Genomic DNA, 23820 nt, shown 5'->3' with positions numbered 1-23820 from the left:
GTAATCGAGGCCACCGAAAATAGACCTATCTTTCGGTGGTCCCGGCATAATGCTGTATGAGCCGCGGCCCATGAAACTTTAACCACGGCCTTGTGGTGGCCCAACCTATATCGTTGCCAGAAGCACGATTATGGCTAATTTTAATCTTAAATTTTTAAATGTTTGATGATTGGAGGGTGGAATCAACTGCTGATTTGCGCTAGCCTTACTAGCTTTTAAGATCTGAGGCTGGACAGAAAAAGTGGACAGAAAAAGTGCGGACGGACAGACAAAACCGGCACAACAGTTTTCTCTTACAGAAAACTGAAAAAACCTGTACTTAGAAAATATGAATCACAACTGTAAAATGACAGTGTCTCGTTATTTAGCAGAAATTTCCATCTAAACTGGATTGCACCGAAGAACCTTCAACGCATTTTTTACATGTTTATTGATAAAACCTGATTGCGGTGTCATGTTTTATCATGTCTTATCATACAGTTATGAATTTCGCAGAAGAAACGAAAAAACTGAAAAACTTGTTTTAGGAATGGCCATATCTGAAAAAAAAAATCAAGAGGAATGGAGTTCACTTAGGAAGGAAAAAATTCTACCGTCTCCAGTGGCAATAATCAGTGAATTTAAAACCATTCTGTGCAATTATCAACATCATAAATACAACCTTCCCTGTAGGGTGCACTGCAGGCATTACTTGAGGTTCTTTGCAGCGTGTCCTCAGCCCCTGGCTGCAACCCCTTTCGTTCCTTTTACTATACCTCCTTTCATATTCTTTTTCTTCCATCTGACTTTCCACCTTCTCCTGACAATGACCTCATAGTTCCCAGCACTTGGCCTTGGGCCTAAGTTCTATATTCAGTTCAATAAATACAACCTTAGACAAGAAAGAGATTGTGAGGAGCCGAGGTTGTTACGAAACAGTAATGTGAGGAGTTTTATAGTAAAAGTAAAAATCAGTTTGTGGTGGAACCGACAGAGCGCCAATGTGGACAGCATTGACGATGTCTGGTATAGGAGATAAGTTTTTCAGAGTGATTTAAACCTTTTATGACGGGAGCGAAGAGCCTCCCAGATTATATAGACGTGAGATTGAGAATTTTGGTGGAAAAAAAGCGGCCTGACACAAAGTATAAAATCTTGAAGGTTGGAAGCAAGCAAAAGTTCAGAGAAAAAAAAAAATCTTTATGTTGCAAATTTGTGGGATACGAAAATAAATCGTACTGATTCTGGGTAGTGGAGAGAAGCTGCAAAAACTAATTTATTATTATTATTATTATTATTATTATTATTATTATTATTATTATTATTATTATTTCAGTAGACGAAACCTATTCACATGGAACAAGCCCACCAAAGGGGCCACTGACTCGAAATTCAAGCTTCCAAAGAATGTTGGTTTCAACCTCCCACCGCAGACCCCACACTGCAGCAGTAACTGATCTTGATACAGAGCCAGTGATTTTTCGTCGCCTGTGGGAAAAGTGATGGACTCCTAAGGGGGCAGGATGCAACCCGGAAACCCCCACACTATAAATACCACCCAGTCGAATATGATGACTGGGATAGACGAATAATAATAATAATAATAATAATAATAATAATAATAATAATAATAATAATAATAATAATAATAATAATAATAATAATAATGAAAGTTGGTTTATAAAAAGTTAACATTGCCCCATTTTTTTTATTAGAGAGTCAGTTCCTACTACTCAAATATCATGAAATGTCAAACGTGATGAGATCCCCAGCTCACCGTATAAAGCAAATGTCAGGCCTATCATGTAGGAACTCAACCTGAAGGTCTGTAAATGTTAGAGAATGTTAGAGAAAGTAGGAATGTTAGCAAATTTAGGTCTCGTGTGTTTGGATATAAATGAAAAAATTTATATTTTAATTTTTTTTTTTTTTTTTTTGCGTTACGTTGTCAGTCATTTTCGGATTTCATCAGATTCTCACTTCGTTAATTATTACAATGAGAATGAAGTATTATATTTATTTGCTTTAGATAATTTTAAGATAATTTATGCTAGAGTTTTATCCGTTGGGTTTTGAATAGAATATGGATACGTTAAACTTTTAGACATTATAAAAGGTTTGTGTATAAAAAATAAAGTCATAGACATACAGCATATATATATATATATATATATATATATATATATATATATATATATATATATATATATATATATATATATATATATATATATATATATATATATATACATATATATACACACATAGATATATATATGTGTACATATATATGTACATTATATATACATATGTGTGTGTATGTCTGAATTCATAGCGCCTGCCTGATGTATTTGGTGTGATTACAACGCCCCAAAAACCTTCATATATAAAAAAGTCTTTAAAATCTTCCCTCACAAAAGTAGGCTTTCCAGGAAAAAAAAAAAATAAAGGAAATTATATTTTCCATCAAAATTTAAAAGGGTGTAATCGGTAATAAATTGAGTTTTTCCTCAAAAGCTAAATCTAATTCCTCTTGAATTTAGTATCAGAGAAATACGGGAACCAAATATGATATAGATTTGGAAAGGGTAAACTTTTGCGGGAGGACATTATAAGCAAGACAAATTCTTTATAATTGTTTCTTTGCAGCGTCCCTTCGGCCCTTAGCTGCAGCCCCTTCCATTTCTTTTACTGTGCCTCCGTTCATGTTCTCTTTCTTCCATCTTACTCTCCTCAACCCTCTCCTAACGCTTGATTCGTAGTGCACCTGCTTTGAGGTTTTTCTCCTATTACACCTTTCAAATCTTTATCCTGTCAATTTCCGTTTCAGCGCTGAATGACCTCGTAGGTCCCAGCGCTTTGCTTTTGGCCTAAATTCTATATTCTATTCTATTCGGTTTGTCTATGATTAATGCTAGATTCCTTTTTCATATTTGGGAAAACAAAAACAAAAGTTCAAAGGTGAAATGACACTACTCTTTAGATTTTAGATGTAGCAGTATTGTGCAGTTAATGGATGCCATAAATAGCCTTTTTTTCGGTCAAACTAAATCCTTACCCTTTAATCCGGTAAATCCACTGGAAAACTTACCCTTTAATCCGTCGGATCCGCTGGATCTCGTGAGCCAGAGATTTTCCATCGACAGCAAAAACATTTCAAGAAAATCCCTCTTTTCTTTGAAGCTTAGATCTGATTGCTTGCACCTTTGCTCGGGGGAAATTCCTTTTGTTCTATTAAAAGTTGTAAATACAAAGTTTTTATTTATTTATTTATGATGGAAGCCGTTTTTGGTGCTATGTTTAGCGTTGGTCCTTATACAGAAATGGTATCGGTGTGTGGTCTGTTGAGCCAGTATATATTATACGTCTGTCTAAATGCAACACCTATCATATCTAAGAGGCGATGACTACACAGACATCTGATCCAGATTCATATACGTGTTTTAAACTTCCTCGTTCATAAAACAAACAAAAAATAAATTATTATCGAAGAACAATGTCTCTATTCCACTTACACTCGCCAACGATTGTTCCACAGCGCAATTGCTTTGAGGTTTTCCTCCTGTTACACCTTTCAACCTACTTACTCTCAATTTCCTTTCCAGCGCTGAGTGGCCTCATCTGTAAGGTCCCAGCGCTTGGCCTTCGGTTTAAATTCTATGTTCCAATTCCAATATTCTGTTCCATTTAGGCGTGAGGAACATCCTTGATTCATTTTCATTACGAACGACCCCACGTGATGGACTTAGAAGGGGTGGGGGTGGGGGGGGAGCAAAGCCGGCACAATAGTTTTCTTTTCCAGAAAACTAAAAATAGAGAGAAAAAAAAAAGTCGATTCGGAGAAAGAGGAAAATGTCAAGGGAGAGAGAAAGAAAGAAAATGGTCAAGATTCAAAATATATGTTCGAGGAATTTTTTAAGAGTTTTCTCGCTTCTTCGTCTCTTCGTTTTACCTTTCTCCTCCATTCGCATTGTCGATGGGATCTCTGATAAATTCTGGAGGGTCATTTGGTGCGGAGATAATACTTTGGAAATAATCTTTGGGAATAATATTTTGTGTAACGTTTCTTTATTATTATTTTTTATATATATATATATATATATATATATATATATATATATATATATATATATATATATATATATATATATATATATATATATATATATATATATACATACATACATACATACATACATACATACATACATGCTTGTGTGTGCATGCGTTTGTTTGGTTCCATGAAATACGACCACGACCTTTAGTAAACAGCTTGTAACTTTGGTAAAGGGGAAGTTTCAGCTTTCACCTATATAACCTATATAACCTATATAACTTATATAACCTATATAACCTTGCTTAAGAGACGGTAGCTTAAATTTCCGTTTCACCAATACGAACAGCAGACTTCTCCCATTTTTTATATATATATATATATATATATATATATATATATATATATATATATATATATATATATATATATATATATATATATATGTATATATATATATATTAGATTAGAAATAGTCAACACACAATCACGTGTGGAACAGAAATAAATTTCTGACTCGCATCAGGATCGAACCCGGGTCTTTCAGCTGAAAGACAAGACCACCGCTGTGTGGCTTGATTCGCAGCGGTCTTGTCTTTCATTTGAAAGACCTGGGTTCGATCCTGATGTGAGTCAGAAATTAAGTATAAGTGTATTTATATATACATATATATTTTTATAAACTTTTGTGACAAATGCTACCTACTTCCTTTAAACGAGGATGGGGGCGGGGAGAAGAACTTGGGTGGGTGGGGTGTTGGGGGATTTGGGTTTGTGTTATAGGCAGGGGAGGGGTGGGTGTGGGGGGGGGGAGGGCCAGTGAGAGACGCTAACCTGAAAGTTGAAGCTTTCAATAAGGTTCGTTTAGACGGGCTTCGCCATCTATTGTAAACTTTTGGCCCAGACTTTAACTTCTTTCGTTGTGAGGGCTGTATTCTATGGAAGAAGAAGAAGAAGAAGAAGAAGAAGAAGAAGAAGAAGAAGAAGAAGGAGAAGAAGAAGAAGTTAAAGAGGGTAAATTGAAAATGAACGGATAAAACTAGGGAATCTTGAAGAGCCATATTTCGCCTAGACCTGAAGAAGAAGAAGACGAAGAAGAAGAAGAAGAAGAAGAAGAAGAAGAAGAAGAAGAAGAAGAAGAAGAAGAAGGAGATGAAGAAGAAGAAGAAGAAGAAGAAGAAGAAGAAGAAGAAGGTAACGATAAAGAGGGTAAATAGAAAAAGAACGGATAAAACTAGTTAAACAAGAAACAAGAAGAGTGATATTTCGCCTAGATTTATATGCATCTTAATGACTGCATTTCTCAGTGCATACAATCGAGAGCCCACTCATTGATTTAGAGAATATTATGGCCCCTGAGATCATTCATAATATTTGCAATATCTGAACGTAATTTTTGGACATTCGTAAAGCCTCCAGATTCCTCAAACATCGCGCTGAATATTCTGTGAATTCTGGCATAAAGTGACTATAATATAATAAGAACAAATAAAAAATGCTCCGAAGTTTTTTCGGCCCAATCGAGTTTTCTGTACATCGTATAATCAAGGCCACCCGAAAATAGATCTATCTTTCGGTGGTCTCGTTATAATGCTGTATGAGCCGCGGCCCACGAAACTCTAACCACTGCCCGGTGGTGGCCTGGCCTATATAGTTGCCAGAGGCACGATTATGGCTAACTTTAACCTTAAATAAAGTAAAAACTACTGGGGCTAGAGAGCTGCAATTTGGTATGTTTGATGATTGGAGGGTGGATGATCAACATAGCAATTTGCAGCCCTCTAGCCTCAGTAGTTTTTAAGATCTGAGGGCGGACAGAAAAAGCGCGGACAGAAAAAAGTGCGGACGGACAGACAAAAGCCGGCACAATAGTTTTCCTTCTAGAAGATTAAAAAGGTGAACTAGTTTTTGCCTAAGGTGGCAAGAAGCTTTGAGCTTTGTTGCATGATTGCTTTTGCTTGAAGGAAAAGGCTTACAGAAACAAATGCAGCCAATGGAAAAGTCAAGCAATAACAGACTCTCTCTCTCTCTCTCTCTCTCTCTCTCTCTCTCTCTCTCTCTCTCTCTCTCTCTCTCTCTCTGCAAATTCAGTCTTACGTATCACAGAATGTTAAACTTTTGTGTTCATATTTTTTTGGCAGTTGTATCCAAGTGTAGGAAACGACATTTCAAAAATATGTTTGTATACATTTTTCTTGTTGTATTATTTTTATTGCCCGATCTGTTTGAACAGAAGGGCTTTAACAATGAATGAAAGAGAGGAATGAAAGATGGTTCTGAAAGGGAGAGAGTGAGAGACGTCACTAGATTATATCTTTATATATGTAAACAAAATATTTTTTTAGAGACCGGAGCTGTCATGACAGCTATTGTGAAAAATCACGGCGGTTGTCATCTTATTTTCAATTTAGAGAGGAAATCGGAAATCCGAAGGTAAATCATGATTCGGAATCATCTTTTCTTTCATTTTCAGATATTTTTTATTGATAACTAGTCTTTCAGGTAGACAGATTGGATTTTGCTGAATTGCCAAAAAAAAAAAAAAAAAAAAAATCAGTTACTGAATACAACAGACTATCAGTTCTTGAATATTTCTAGTTTTATTTTATGCATCGGTAGGCATTCTATATAAAATAAATATTCCTGTTAGCAACACAAGAAATTTCCTTTAAAAATTTCTAGGAATATTTCTTTTTTTATATATATAGAATACCTACCGGTGCATAGAATAAAACTAAAAAAAATACTCTAGAATTGATCGTCTGTCGTATATATTCAGTAGCTGATTTTTTTTTTTACAATTCAGCTTCCAGCTTTTCAGTTTAGCTGAAAGTTGATAGTTGTTTAAACCCGTAACTTTCGTCAGTATTGACTACATTCTCCTAATCGTGTGATTGAGAGTGATTTTAAGAAATGACAATGTTGAAAATATATCAAGAATATTTTAGGTAAATTTAGATGTAACCGCTGGAGTCAAACGTTCTGTGGCAGGGCTGAAATAAAGGAACCTTAGCCCGATAGAAGAATGCTTCAAGAGAAAGCACCCAAATATTGAAAGCAGCCCAGTTCGGAGAAAGAAAATAAGGCATGAAAGAGAAACAAGAAAGAAAAACAGGTGAATAAATGAGACCAATAACAAATAAAGGAAATATAAAGGGCGCAAACTAGTTTTTTGCAACTTGATTGGAGGCAGGTTCTGTATTATGAGAATTGAATTCATAGTGCAACCGAGAGATTTTCCTCCTGTTCCACCTTTCAAACCTTTTTATTTACCGTCCATTTCCCTTTCAGCGCTGAATGACCTCATAGGTCCCAGTGCTTGGCCTTTGGCCTAAATTGTTTCCTGTTCTCTAGTCGTAAAAGAGACTCGGTCCCCCACTCCGCTTTAATTAGGTAAACAGCGACGGAGAGTAGAATTCAGAAATGGGACCGGATTGTTTGTTTACCAAAGCCATTCAGACGCTTTCGAAAACTGTGGGCGTTGCCTGTCGCATAACGCGAGACATAAATTGAATTACGTCATTTTTTCCCTTCGTATTCCTCAATTACTGGGTATTTATCAACGTATAGTGACGTATACTGAAGTATATTAACGAACAGTGGCGTATGCTGACGTATTGTAATGTATGGTTACACAACGCGTGGCGTAAATTGAATTACGTAATTTTTCCTTCGTATTCTTCAATTACTGGAAGCAATTACTGGGCGTTTACGTATAGTGAACGTATGCTGATGTATAGTGTCATATACTGGGGCACTGTAATGTTTAGAGTTGTATACTGAAGTATATTAACGAAGAGTGATGTTAACTGACGTATAGTGACTTATAGTAACTTATAGTGATGTATACTGACACATAGCGTGTATCGTGACGTATATGGACGTATATTAACGAATAATGACGTAAATTAACGAATAATGACGTATACTGACGTATTGTAATGTATATTGAAGTATTCCGATGTATTAGTAACATACAGTGACGTATACTAACACGTAGTGTATAGTGACATGTTAACTTATAGTGACGTATACTGATGTATACTGATATAAAGTAACATATAGTGACGTTTAGTAACGTATGTGACGTATAACAACGAATATTGACTTATAGTGACTTACAGTAACGTATAATTATGTATACTGGCATATAGAAACAATAGTGACGCTTAGTAACATACAGTGACGTATATTGACGTGTGGTAACGAAGAGTGGCGTATACTGACGTATGGTGCTTGTAGTGCCGTGGGACATTGCACACTATAGTTTTATTTTCGCGAGTAATTATGTCGTTACGCCACGAAATGATTGAGCGATTTCTGATATAATTCAATTAACTAGAAAGCCGTTCCTGAAAAATGCAAACCGTATTTTTCTGTGATATCTAACATCATGTTTTTTATCCCAGAAAATAAATATAGTATCTAACATGTCTGTTTATCCTAGAAAATAAATAATCTATCGCAGTGTTTTTGATGTTATTTAATAAATGCACTATTAAGCTTGAACAAGTCAACCCTACATCTGGCATTTATAGATAATAGATCGAACATAAAAATTAGAAATATCTCATGATTTCATATTCCATAGGATCAGCTCGTATTTAAACACAAACTATGAATATCTGTATGAATTATGCCTAATAAATTTTGATTAATTTGATGCTCATCAATTAGCATCATTTACATTGTTCATGCGACGCCATTGATTGTTTGCTTTAATTGACGGGAAGTGTCGAAAACATCTGCAGGTAATTGATGTATTTATGAATCAGTTTCATTTTGGGTACACTCAATCAAGTTCATGTCCAAAAATATTCTCTCTCTCTCTCTCTCTCTCATACATACATACATACATACATACATACATACATACATACATACATACATACATACATACATACATACATACATATATATATACATATATACATACATATATATATATATATATATATATATATATATATATATATATATATATATATATGAAGTCTAAACTCAAGCTCCTCAGAACCAAATAAAATTCTATAACATTTGCAAACCGACCCGAAATTACTTTATGCTTGCACAGGCATTATTCCTCTATTACTGTACGATAAAAAGAAAGAAGAATTGGTTTTGGAATCCTATCGGGGATTTAGATTTCATTTCGATTCTAAATCCCGGACAATTAAAGGATCCGATAAAATTCTTCCCTTTTGCCGAGAACGGGAAATATCGGAGGATTTATCCGCGGAGTTTTTCTGTATGTTCGGTAATCCGGAAATTCTCGGTGTGGTCGGTAATCCGGAAATCCCCCGAATGGCCATCCTAATATCTCGGATAAACTGGATGGAAGCAAAACTTTCAAAGGCTAATCTTAACTGTTATTTAGGACTCTCTTCCGATGGGCTTTCGATTGTGGCAGATGGGAATAGCTTTCTTTTTTTTTTTTTTTTTTTATTTTACGACATCGAATATCGTCCGTATGAAATGGTCTTACAAATTTTCATTTTGTTTAGTTGGTGTTGGTGATAATAACAAGTTTTGATGAGTTATAACTTGACTGATTCAAATGGCAGCTTATGTAGAAAAAAAAAACATTATATACAAACATTATGTACGTACATTAATTAGCACACTAATCTAAATGCAATATTACTTATACCCACAAGGATTATTTATACTCACGAAAATCAGTAAATTTTAGATGCGAAATTTTTTGGCAGAGTCCTTGGATCCTCGAAGATTTTGGAGGTGGATCCTCGAAGATTTTGGAGGTGGGTCCTCGAAGAGTTTTGGAGGTGGCCCTCGAAGGTTTTGGAGGTGGACCCTCGAAGGTTTTGGAGGTGGATCCTCGAAGATTTTGGAGGTGGGTCCTCGAAATTTTGGATGTGGATCCTCGAAGATTTTGGAGGTGGATCCTTGAAGATTTTGTAGGTGGAAGGTTTTGCAGGTGGGTCCTCGAAGATTTTTGGATGGAAGTAGATCCTCGAAGAGTTTTGCAGGTGGATCCTCGTAGATTTTGGAGGTGGATTTGATTGTGGAGGTGGATCCTCGAAATTGTGGAGGTGGGTCCTCGAAGATTTTGGAGGTGGATCCTCGAAGATTGTGGAGGTGGGTCCTCGAAGATTTTGGAGGTGGATCCTCGAAGATTGTGGAGGTGGGTCCTCGAAGATTTTGGAGGTGGATCCTCGAAGATTTTGGAGGTGGATCCTCGAAGATTTTGGAGGTGGATCCTCTAAGATTTTGGAGGTGGACCCTCGAAGGTTTTGGAAGTAGATCCTCGAAGATTTTGGAGGTGGATCCTCGAAGGTTTTGGAGATGGATCCGCTAGATTTTGGAGGTGGACCCTCGAAGGTTTTGGAGGAGACCGCGTCTCCAAATATTACCGTCAATTTCGCTAATCCTAAGCACTGATAATGCATTAGGCTTCCTCCAGAAATTGCATTTTGGCCCCTTTTCCATAAATGGGCGATATTTTTGCCGCAACTGCTATTGTGCTGTTGATCTTACTACATTTATAGCTGAAATTCCCCTGGCTGTACTCCAAACACTTTGAATATTACAGCCATCCCAATGATTATCAGTAATGCGTTTCTTAAGACAAGATAAGCTACCGATTTTCTGTTATTATTATTATTATTATTATTATTATTATTATTATTATTATTATTATTATTATTATTATTATTATTATTATTATTATTAAAATATTTCATCAGACCACTGAGCTGATTATCAACTATCAACTCTCACAGGGCTGACCTGAAGGATTCGTTTATATATGTGTGTGTATATATATATATATATATATATATATATATATATATATATATATATATATATAAAAGTATATGTATATATATATATATATATATATATATATATATATATATATATATATATATATATATATATATATATATATATATATATATATACATACACACACACACACATATATATACATATATTTATATATTGTTAATTAAATTGAAATCTTTCAGAAACTTTATAACTGGATTGGCTGCAAATTTTGAAGTTTGTGACAAACTTTCACTGATGGATTCATTTCCAAAACTAGATGTTCGCCTTTCATTATAATTTGGACATTTATTCAGTCACTGAACCTCTTACAAGAGGCGAGATTCCCATAACCTAGGAAGGAGAATCCAAAACCATCTCTCATTTCCATTTATTGATGTCTAGAACGCATTTTCAGAATAACCCTAATGGTTTTGTTTGAGCGCTAAAACTCTTCCAAACTCTATAACCACTATTTCTGTTCTATTAAATCGAGCCAATTACCATCCATGGAGCAAACTTCCGTCCTCTTGAAGACTTATGTTTCCATTTGTGGTTTTTAGTGCCTTTTAAGCCAACGGATACACCAGACTTTCCCCGTGGGTAATTGAAAACATCATCCCCTTTATCCGTCGAGTTCGGTTTCATCTCATGAGCCCGGGATTTCTCGGACGAACTACTTTCCGGTATCAAAGTTGGAGAGATCGAAACCTAACATTTACGGCAGATCTCTTCTCCCGTCCCGGGATCAGGTTTGATTGCGTACATTTATTGATTTTAGAAAGACTTTCTTGATTCGTTTCTTTTGTCGTGACTGGTAGATGATTTGGGATGCCAGTGGAAAGATTTTGAACTTCATAGGTCTCTGTATCATGATCAGTTACTGCCGCGGTGTTGGGTCTGCTGCGGTGGGAGGTTGAAACCAATATTCTTTGCGAAGCTTGAATTTCAAGCCAATTGCCCCTTGCTTGTTCCTTGCGAATAGGTTGCATCTACTGAAATAATAAAATAATTGTGAATCCCCAGAATCTGGAAATAGAAAATAAACTGGAATTTCTTATGTTTGAATGACACTGACTTCTGTTTGAATAATTATATGCAGTAGATACGTCTCAGTGATTCATTGAAGCAAGCATTCCTGTATTATCAAAGAGCTTTCGATTCTGTATAAGTTTTTTGAAAAGTGAGAATTTTAAGAAACAAGAAAGTGGAGATGGAGAAAAAATGTTCAAATTTTTGTCTTTAGAACAGTGAAAATATTATTCCCCATCAGTAGGGGGGGTAGTGCCGTCAATGCACCTCACGTGGTGCACTGTAGGAATTACGTAAAGTTCTTTGCAGCGTCCCTTCGGGCCCTAGCTGCAACCCCTTTCATTCCTTTCACTGTACCTCCGTTCATATTCTCTTTCTTCCATCTTACTTTCCACCCCCTCCTAGCAATTGTTTCGGAGTGCAACTGCGAGGTTTTCTCCTGTCCCACCTTTCAAACCATCTTAATGTCAGATTCTCTTTCAGCGGGAGAGGGCAGAGGAATGAGTCGTTGTAGTCGTGAAAAGATAAAAAGTTTTCAGACCCGAAAGTGCAGACAGCGTGATACAAAATTTACTTTCACAATAAATGAGAGTAAAGGTTTCTAGACAGCTGAAAGACCCCAAAACAAGTAAAAAATGCGTCGAATTTTCTTCGGCGCAATTGAGTTTTCTGTACAGCCGCTACAGCGTATAATCAAGGCCACCGAAAATAGATCTATCCTTCGGTGGTCTCGGTATGATGCTGTATGAACCGCTGCCCATGAAACTTTAACCACGGGCCGGTGGTTGCCTATATCGTTGCTAAGTTTAATCTTAAATAAAATACAAACTACTGATGCTAGAGGGCTGCAATTTGGTATGTTTGATGATTAGAGGGTGGATGATCAACATGCCAATTTGCAACCCTCTAGCTTCAGTAGTTTTTAAGATTTGAGGGCGGACAGAAAAAGTGCGGACAGAATAAAGTGCGGGCGGACAGACAAAACCGGCACAATAGTTTTCTTTTACAGAAAACTAAAGAGTTAAAATAAAAATGCAACAGTCTTGACGAGTTTAACTCACGAAAATCTAAAAAAAAAATAAATAAATAAATAAGAACAGAGAAATCTGATTCTTTGGAAGCTCTGAAAAAGTGCCTGATAAAAAAAAAAATAAAAAAAAAGTTCCGCATCAGGCAGAAGAAATTATACATTAATCAGTCAACATGCAACGCCTTGGTTCAGCTCATCCCTTCAGGCATGTATTACAAATTTCAATATTTGCACTTTCATTTCGTTAGCAATTCCTTGTGATAAATGATATAGCGATGTTTGAATTTCATTAGCTTTGAAGCCGATTTATTTTCGCTCTCAACAACGGATGGATCATTAACATTAAATGCGTCATTCCTGTCACCTGCGCTGTGTGTATGCAACAATTACTAATACTTGCAAGAGCTGGAGTATTTGTGCATTAAATTTTAAGTTATACATTTCGATGCATCGTATATATGGCATCATTGAAAATCATGAATGGTTTAAAGACTTCTCATGCAATCCGTTTAGTCAGCATTAGTTTCATTCGGTAGTTTGTTGATAATGTGTTGAAGTAGAGAAATTTATATATATATATATATATATATATATATATATATATATATATATATATATATATATATATATATAATAAAAAGGAACAAATAAAATGCCAAAATTTAGAAAGTTAATGCTATATTTCAGAGAACAACTGTCTCCTCTTCATTACCTGCCTGAAGAGGGAGACAGTTGGTCTCTGAAATATAACATAGCATTATCTTTCCACATTTTGGCGTTTTTATGGGCTCCTTTTATTAGGTGGAATTATGTTTTAACAGAAAATATTTCTGATCATCATATATATATATATATATATAATTTATATGTATATATATATATATATATATATATATATATATATATATATATATATATATATATATTAGACTAAAGGGCAGTGTACATAATAGTGGCTGTAAGACCTGCTGGCTATATTGTATGAGGCTAGAAGCTGCACCACTAAGGAAAAATAGACGAAAATAAGTTAGATGTAGTAGAAATGAAGATTCTCAGATGTTTTAGTGGTGTGACGAGAAAAGAGAGGATAAGCAATGAATAAATCAGGCGCTCAGCAAAAGTAGCTGAAGTGTCAAAGAGACCCCAAATGGCGTAGATCGAGATGGTTTGGACATGTGATGAAAAGGGGAGAGGACAAGCGACAAGTTGGTAGGGAGATCATAGAAATGGGTGAGGTAATGACACGGAGAAGAGGAAGGCATAAGGAAAGATGAAGAGACTGCATTCAAGAAGATATGAGAAACAAATAATTAAACGAGGGGGGACACAAAATAGAAGGAGGTTCTCTCTCTCTCTCTCTCTCTCTCTCTCTCTCTCTCTCTCTCTCTCTCTCTCTCTCTCAAATTTTTTTGCATAAGGTGCACCTCCTTCCAATTCCTCTCTCTCTCTCTCTCTCTCTCTCTCAAATTTTTTTTGCACCTCTTTATCAAAAGGTGCACCTCTTCCTCTCTCTCTCCCTCTCTCTCTCTCTCTCTCTCTCTCTCTCTCTCTCTCTCTCTCTCTCTCTCTCTCAAATATTTTGAATAAGGTGCACATCCTTCCAACTCTCTCTCTCTCTCTCTCTCTCTCTCTCTCTCTCTCTCTCTCTCTCTCTCTCTCACACGCGTAAGTGCACAAACAATCACATCCAGATCGCACCAAAACCTAAATATTGATAAACCCCAAACTTAGTCGCATTGGCTTATGCTTTGCCCAACATCAAAATTTAGCTCGGAGAAACAAACACGCCCTAATCTACAAAATTCTCGAGGCCACAAATCTGATTTCATGCCGCTTGAGTTACCAGCTGCAAGAAATCTCGTTCCGGGCGAGACGATTATGCAGATTTATGCAAAGCAGATTCCGAATTCAGTGGGAAGGTCCCAAATGAGAATAGTAATGGGAATATGTTGATATCTAATGGCGCAGCGAACCACATTCTCGAGAATGAGTAAATACTAAGACGCGGGAACGGATTTATATACGAATGTTTTATATTTGAAAAATTAGGTAATTTTTACTATCTAAAGGTGCAGTGAACTACATTCTCGAGCGTAAATAAATACAAAGACGTAGAAACGGATTTATATGCGGATTTTAATATTTGAACAATATTAAGTTTATCGCTCGGTTGCAATATTTGTGAAGTATTATCGCGCTCTCGCTCACAACTTGATTGTGAACACTTTAAGAATCGGGAAGTGTTAATGTTTGTTTAACTAAAATCTTGAGGGGGTTTGTAATCAAATGAATGCTTCAATCTGGGTACAACTTACGAGAAACTTGCGTCTATTTAGCAGATATTTTTTTGTATATTATATGACCTATCATTCTGTTGGTGTATAGAGTAGTTTAAATTTGCATGGGGGAATGGAATTTTCAGAAAGTATATATGTATTCCTAACCTTTCAGTTCCCATTCCGTCTCTTCCAAGATGGAATGATTACATCGGGTAGTACCCTGCACATTCTTAGGAACCGCAATTCATTGATGGATTTCTCAACGCTGTACCCTTGGCCTCGTATGAATACAAAGATAATTACGGGAACAATTGGTATCCGATTCAGTATGAACCACGAATTACCCTGATTAGTTTCGCCCGTTCATGGAAGGATGTCGTGAGAACGCACAAACTCTCTCTCTCTCTCTCTCTCTCTCTCTCTCTCTCTCTCTCTCTCTCTCTCCGTAATAAAACAAGAAGAAGAAGAAGAAGAAGAGGGCTAGGAGCATAATAGGGCAGGCGCAGCATAAGTCTTTTTTCATTAAATCAGGATTCCTTTTCATCAGTTTGTAGTGTTTACCGAAACCCTTTCGCCCGCCCGAGATCCTGTCTCTCGGGTGAGGGTGGGGGTGGGATGGGAGTGGGTGGGTGGGTGGTTACCTTGGCTGAATAACTCCTTTTTTTTTTCCTTTTTTTATTTTTTATTTATTTATTTATTTTTTTTTCTTTGCTCCGGGTTCATTCCGATTTATTCCGGGGATCGAGGAGATGGGAGGGGTTAGTTTTGGTTTTTTTGTCGTTGCAAGATTCAAGGTTTGATAAGGATTTCCATGTTAGTGCGTTATTTCATTTTTTTCTCTCAACAAATATTCTCATTTGCATGCACACACACACATATATGTAAATAAATAAATACAAAATCCACGAAGGATAGAGCAATAATGGAGTACCGCAAGGCCTTTCGACTTCTTGTGTGCTAACTAAAGGACCACAAGTCGAAAGGCCTTGCAGTACCCCATTGTTTCTCTTTCCTTCGTGGATTTTGTCTTTATTCATATATTCATCACGTTCCATATTTTCGTGATTCAGTTATACACACGCACATATATAAACAATGTGTGTTCATAAATATGTGTATATATAATCAATCTCTCTCTCTCTCTCTCTCTCTCTCTCTCTCTCTCTCTAAATCTCTCTCTATATATATATATATATATATATATATATATATATATATATATATATATATATATATATATATATATATCCTAGTTTGCTTTGACACCCTGCCTAAACAATTGAAAGCGTAACCATTTCTCATATCCCAGGCAAACTATTCGCTAACACTCGATTCCCAACAAAGAGCTGGGAGCGCAGCTGAGACAATTCGACTCGAGTTGGAAAAGCCGAATTCCGGAGGGAGAGAGACACTCTACTGTTTAATAGTTGTTGGCTAAAGGCACGCTGTTTAAGGAGACCATGATGATGACGTCATCGTGGAATGTTAGATGCCGAGGAAATAATGGTCATGTTTCTGAAACTACAGACTTTTTCCAGAGTCGTATTTTCTCTTTGGAATGCTGGGGATTTTTTTTTTTTTTTTTTTTTTTTGCTATTTTTCATTTTATTTTCAGATTAGATTTTCACGTTCTCAAGTTTTATTTTTTTATCATGAAACCGGCAAAGACAACTCGTATTTTCATCCAGATATGTTTTATTTTTTTTGTGTTACTAAGAGGTAGATACAGTTGGAATAACTAACGCTGTTACTAAAACTACAGACTATTTATTTATTTATTTATTTTTGGTCTTGTGACTTTGGAATTATTATTATTATTATTATTATTATTATTATTATTATTATTATCCAGCAGATGAAACCTGTTCATATGGAACAAGCCCACCAAAGGGTCCATTGACTTGAAATTCCAGCTTCCAAAGAATATTATGGTGTTTATTAGGAGTGCCATGATCGTTGAATGTTTGGTGAGAGGAACAATCAAAGCTATATTTGGTAGATTTATGTACGCTACAATATTTTCTTTGCTGAATTTCATTCTTCACGAAATCCTGGGTCGAGTAGACGGCGGATATTTCCGCACGGAAAAACCTCTTCAAAACAAATGTGTTATTAAGGATATTTTATAAAAACATTTCATATTTCCCCTATTAAAGGCATATGGTTTTTCCTCAAAATACTCTGTATAATAGATACTTATATTGAAGATTTTATAACTCAGCAACACTGCCAACAAATTTCTTTTCATAAATCCCCGATACTTCCGAATTCCTGAAGGTCTGTTGGAATCTAGGGAATTCCTCAGAAATTGGGGAAATATTCTCCTACATAATCTTTTCCTAACATAGGGTTAATTTTCCCAAACCTCGTAACCTCCAATCTATAAGGAAGCGATGAAGAAGGATTTTTCGTTCATTCGCTAATCGTTTTATCTCTGATAAATTGACTGACTGGGAATTTCATTATTATTTCATTACTATTTCATGATCATCTCATTATCATCTCATTATGTCAGTGTTGTTATTCCGTTTCTAGGTTGCCTTTCCTTTTGTTGTGAAATCTGTTTTTTTTTTATTTCGTTGTATATTTACTTTATGTTGTTATTTGTTATAAACATGAAATAATATTGTTATTTGTTGTAAACATGAGATCTTTCCTGTATAAGGTGTTAACACACAGTTAAATAGAATTACATTGATTTTTACTATTTTATTATGATTCAATGTTAACATTATTCCCTTGGATAAGGGTGACGAATTGATAGATGAATGTATGAATAAAAAATAATAAAAAATGAAGATATTATGGTAATTTTCAGCTCCCTGTGACTGAGGGAATATACATTTACACGCAAACATACCAAATTGCAGCCCTCTAGCCTCAGTAGTTTTTATTTTATCTAAGGTTAAAGTTAGCCATAATCGTGCGTCTGGCACGGCTATAGGAGCCAACAGCACAGGCCACCCCTGGGCCGTAGCTGAAAGTTCCACGGACCGCGGATGAGAGTTTCATGGGCCGTGGCTGAGAGTTTCATACAGTGTCGTGAAGAAAGATCCTTTTCCAAATGTCTGTGTTCCGTCAGGAACCCATTAATGCTGGTTTTTCCATATTGCTAAGTCTATTTATCTTTTCCGTGATTACGTTTGCTATATCCATCACATTTTGTTTTGTTCACGTATTTCATCATGTTTTAACATTGGTTCAATGCTATCCAATCTGGCTTTAAAAATAAAAGATTTCAGTGTCGACATATTTTTAAACCCTAAGATGGAATATATGCATGAATAAAATCTATTGAGTCGTGTATATATATATATATATATATATATATATATATATATATATATATATATATATATATAGAAATAATCAACACACAATCACGTGTGGAACAAATAAATTTCTGACTCATATCAGAGGATCGAACCCAGGTCTTGTCTTTCAATTGAAAGACCTGTGCTCTGTCCTGATATGAGTCAGAAAAAATATATATATATATATATATATATATATATATATATATATATATATATATATATATATATATATACTATAGATAAGATAGATAGACAGATAGATAGTTCATTTCATCTTAATTTCATATCTAAGATACGTAGGTAGAAATTGCAGTGATATTAAATACACTCAAATCAGAATTATTACATATTTACGTAAAACACTCATAATAGATAGATAGATAGATAGATAGACAGATAGACATTTTGTTCCCAGCATCAAACCGAACCGGAATTCTCGTTAATCCATATTACTCCCCTTCATGCTTTGTCGAGCGGTTCTTGTCTTCAACTACGTGTCCAACGAGTGTCCAGCGAGTGTCCAACGAAGTTTTAAGCTCAATTAAAGAGAACTTTAATGCGTCCTCGTTTTATTACTCCGGCGAACGGAAAGAAAACGACCGCGCAAGCGATTTAAGGCGACGCGTATAAAGATTCTCGAATTGGTTCTACCTGCAATTAGTGCAGCTATTTCATCTCTGGCGACTGTCACTCGCTCTAGAAGGAGAGAGAGAGAGAGAGAGAGAGAGAGAGAACTGAGCGAGAAGAAAATCTTCTCTCCTCTTTCATCTAATCGCAGAGGAGAAAAATGAAATGGCAATTTCATTACCTCACACAGCCGTTGCACAGGGCCGAGATTGCGTCATGTTTATTGACAGGGGGAGGGGGTTGGCCGGGGGGGGGAGGGGGGGGAATGAGGAGATATGCTATCATAATGTCTTGTTCCTCGATGTGACATTAAGAGGAATCTTTTCTGGAATAGGTGGTATTTTTGTTTTATTGGCAAGAATTGCTCAATAATGCCGCCGTGTTCTAAAATGTATTCATGTTTCCATTTCTACAAAATATATATATTTTTTTATTTTACTGCTGTCTTAGTTGGTAAATTATCTAATTCTGATTGACTCGACAGAATATTTTTTTTTATTTTACTGATGTCTTAATTAGTAAATTATCTAAATCTTTATTGACTCGGTAGAATATCGGTTTGTGACAAACGTGCGAGAAATACAAGTTTTGATAATTATTTTTTGATTATTTGATTTTCCTCTAGTCTGATTCTTTTGCATTTAGTTGTGTATATACATTGGAGGTATCTTTGTTACTAAATTACGTGACATTAGCCGAGGGATTTTATAAAATAGGAACTGTATAATCCTCCATAATATTTTCTCTCAGACTTGCATTTATGTTCCTTAATCGAGTGTTTTTTAAATATTAGTTTATTCTAAAACCAAGGATCTCAAATCACCTCCGTAGGGGGCTAGTGCCGACAGTGCACCTCACAGGTAGGCAGCGTCCCCTCGGCCTCTAGCTACAACCACTTTCATTCCTTTTACTGTACCTCCGTTTATATTCTCTTTCTTCCACCTTGCTATCCACCCTCTCCTAACAATTGAGTCATAGTGCAACTGCTTTGAGGTTTTCCTCCTGTTACACCTTTCAAACCTACTCTCAATTTCCTTTCCAGCGCTGAATGACCTCATAGGTCCCAGTGCCTGGTCTTTGGCCTAAACTCTGTATTCCATTCCATTCGAATCCCAGATCACAGTAATTGAAATTTTCCTCTTGCTTTTCAGGTAAGTGTGACAGAGTCCTGATTCTTGCTGTTGTATTTTGGCTGTTAAGCTGTTATAAGGTAACTTTTATATTTTGTTTAAAATTCTTGAAACATTTCTGTTAAAGTTTTTTGTTCCGTAACAAAACAAAAAAAAATTAAACACGCTTACGTTGTGTTGTTTGTGGTATGAGTGTTCATATTGATTTCATTAGATATATTATATATATATATATATATATATATATATATATATATATATATATATATATATATATATATATATATATATATATATATATATATATATATATATATACATACATACACACTTGTGTATGTATGTGTGTATGTGATATAAACGCATACGTAAGTAGCATTCCTTCTCAGTTCTTACACATTATTATTATTATTATTATTATTATTATTATTATTATTATTATTATTATTATTATTATTATTATATAGTATTAAATTATTATGCCAACTTATTTTGTTTTTATAGTATGTCCCTAAAGGGCTCTGCCAACTGCCTTTTTTTTTATTATTATTATTATTATTATTATTATTATTATTACCCTTTATTATTATTATTATTATTATTATTATTATATGAATGAAGAGTATAGTCAAGAGCATACAAACTACTTAAGAGATATCATTATAATTACTGTTTTTTATCATTATTATTATTATTAGTAGTAGTAGTAATAGTATTAGTAGTAGTAGTAGTAGTAGTGGTAGCAGTTGTTGTTGTTGTTTTTCAAATAAGGAGACATTACCTGCAGTCAAAGCGATCTCTCAGTCTAAGCGACCTCTCAGTCTAAGCGACCTCTCAGTCTAAGGGACCACTCAGTCTAAGCGACCTCTCAGTCTAAGTGACCTCTCAGTCTAAGCGACCTCTCAGTCTAAGTGACCTCTCAGTCTAAGTGACCTCTCAGTCTAAGCGATCTCTCAGCCTAAGCTATCTCTCAGTCTAAGCGATCTCTCAGTCTAGGCGATCTCTCAGTCTAGGCGATCTCTCAGTCTAGGTGATCTCTCAGTCTAGGCGATCTCTCACTCTAAGTGATCTCTCAGTCTAAGCGGTCTCTCAGTCTAAGTGATCTCGCAGTCTAAGCGATATCTCAGTCTGAGCGATCTCTCGACCTCAGTCTGATTCTACAGACGCGATCGACAGACTCGCAAATTACCGAAACCTTCCAGAAGAGCGAATGGCAATCCACGCCGGATGGATTGTACTCAAAACTCCTTTTTATTTATTTATTTTTTTTTTTTATCCGAATTCCGTCGATGTCTGGCTTGTTTTCTCAGCGCCGTTGCTTCTTTCCCCCTTGGCTCGTTGCAGTCATGCATTGCAATCGCTCTCTGGCGGCCGGGTTTCGTTTTTATTTTGTTGCGAATTCTGAATGGACGCTTTGGTGGAAGGGAATGCTTATTTTTTCGTTTTGCCTTTTTCAGAGATAGGTTGAAGTGGGGTTGGATGCGTTTGTTTATATATATATATATGTATATATATATATATATATATATATATATATATATATATATATATATATATATATATATATATATATATATACATACTCATACCTCGTGAAAATACTCATGTTGTTTACCAAAAATGGACTGGCCTTATCTTCAGAAGCCACCCCTCATACTCTGTTGTGTTTCTGTGTTTCTCTCTCTCTCTCTCTCTCTCTCTCTCTCTCTCTCTCTCTCTCTCTCTCTCTCGTCGACCAGTCAGTCTGTGCATATTCATATCCGTGTTCAAAGCATATATATCCATAGATTATTAATTGAACCAAAAGTATTTCAAACGGTAAAGAAAACATATGGTCGAAAAAATAACTTTTTTTGTTGTTGCTTAATTTTTCACTTTCATCTTTCGTCTTATTTGTTTACCCAAATGACAGAGTCATTCCAGTTGCTGCCACACTTTCGTGATCATTTTGACTTTGAGTCTATGGTTGTGGTAAGCTTTAAAAAATGTATTCAACAAACGTTGTGTGTACATTCCCAACATTAAGTTTTTTCCCTTTAATACTTGTCCGTTTATATATTTGAGTGATAGTATATATATATATATATATATATATATATATATATATATATATATATATATATATATATATATATATATATATATGTTCGTAGTATGTTTTTAGTCAGTAAATCTGGCCATTCCTTTCGCCTGTCATTTAGTGGAGACTAAAATTTGCCAGAGTATGTGCGCTGAAAGGAATTAATTTTTTTTGGTATGTTTATGAATGCAAATTATGGAGAATATCGGGACATGAGGGAACCAAAGTATTGTCATATTACGCGGGACTTGAATATTCACAGCACGAAGATTGTAAATATTTTAAATATGCACAGTGCAAAGATAGTAAGTATATTAAATATGCACAGTACAAAGATTGTAAATATATTATTTGTAAGCTGGACCTGGTTCAGAGGTCCCCACCAGTCCTCTTGTACCCCACAACATCATATAATGCGGCGTAAATGTAGTACTTGAATATCCACAATACAAAGATTATAGATGTATGTAAGATCGATCGAGTTCAGAAGTCCACACCAGTCATCTTGTACCAATTAACATCTTGTCACACTTACTGGCCGCCTTATAGCAAGGGTATATGGTGGCATAAGGCCAGGTTAATTCAAAGCCAACCAGCTGATTTAAATAAAAGTGTTTATCAATGCCCACTGCTGAGACTTTGTTTATCTCAGCTGTGAATCGAATATCAGCCAGTTAACCAATTTAAATAGGAATGTGTGTTTGTTCACATTGCTAAGACATGTTTATCTCAGCTGTGCATTGGATATCAGCCAATTAACTAATTTAAAATGGACTGTGTGTGTTTGTTCCCACCGCTAAGACATGTTTATTTCAGCTGTGAATCGAATATCTTATAAAGGAGCGCATTCCCTCATTAATACTGGCAGATAGAGCTGAGATTTACCCGACTCACTGAGATTCCCCTCGTATAATGGACAATTTGAGGGGTATACATGCTGTTAATGGTCCAGAAACCTTCTGTTGCCGAATTTGATGCCTTTAATGCACCTATTACCTGCTAATACTTCATCCTTGAGCCAACGAGTGGGGAGATAATAGAGAGAGAAAGAGAGAGAGAGAGAGAGAGAGAGAGAGAGAGAGAGAGAGAGAGAGTTCTTAAGTAAAGCAAAGTCATTCGTATTGACTTTGATCACTGAACTTTTGATACTTATTGATAAATTAGAGCCCATTCATGGCCTCATGAATCAGATTACGCATTATTGACCTGAGACTATAACAGTACATTGAAGAAACACTTGTCCAGGTTACTGTAGATGTTGATGATGGATTGACACGTGGAAGTTCTAGAGTTAATTACGTGATTTGGCATACTCTTTTTTTTTTTTTACTTTTTCTTGTGAATGTGAAGCTTTTACTCTATTGTTGAAATTATTTTCATTTATGGAGGTTGGACTCTCTCTCTCTCTCTCTCTCTCTCTCTCTCTCTCTCTCTCTCTCTCTCTTTATTTTTTTCTTGTGAATGTGAAGCTTTGACTCCATTGTGGAAATTATTTTCATTTAT

At 35.5% G+C, this 23820-nt stretch overlaps 1 long non-coding RNA gene across 1 annotated transcript in view; it reads left to right on the top strand.

The window, feature by feature from the left end:
- LOC136856465 (uncharacterized) overlaps positions 1-23820 on the top strand; it is a 280922-nt gene that overhangs the window by 119297 nt on the left and 137805 nt on the right. The window lies entirely within an intron of this gene.

The sequence above is a fragment of the Macrobrachium rosenbergii genome, chromosome 36, assembly GCF_040412425.1.
Source record: "Macrobrachium rosenbergii isolate ZJJX-2024 chromosome 36, ASM4041242v1, whole genome shotgun sequence".
Classification (NCBI taxonomy): domain Eukaryota; kingdom Metazoa; phylum Arthropoda; class Malacostraca; order Decapoda; family Palaemonidae; genus Macrobrachium; species Macrobrachium rosenbergii.
This window is presented reverse-complemented; position numbering and strand designations above follow the sequence as displayed.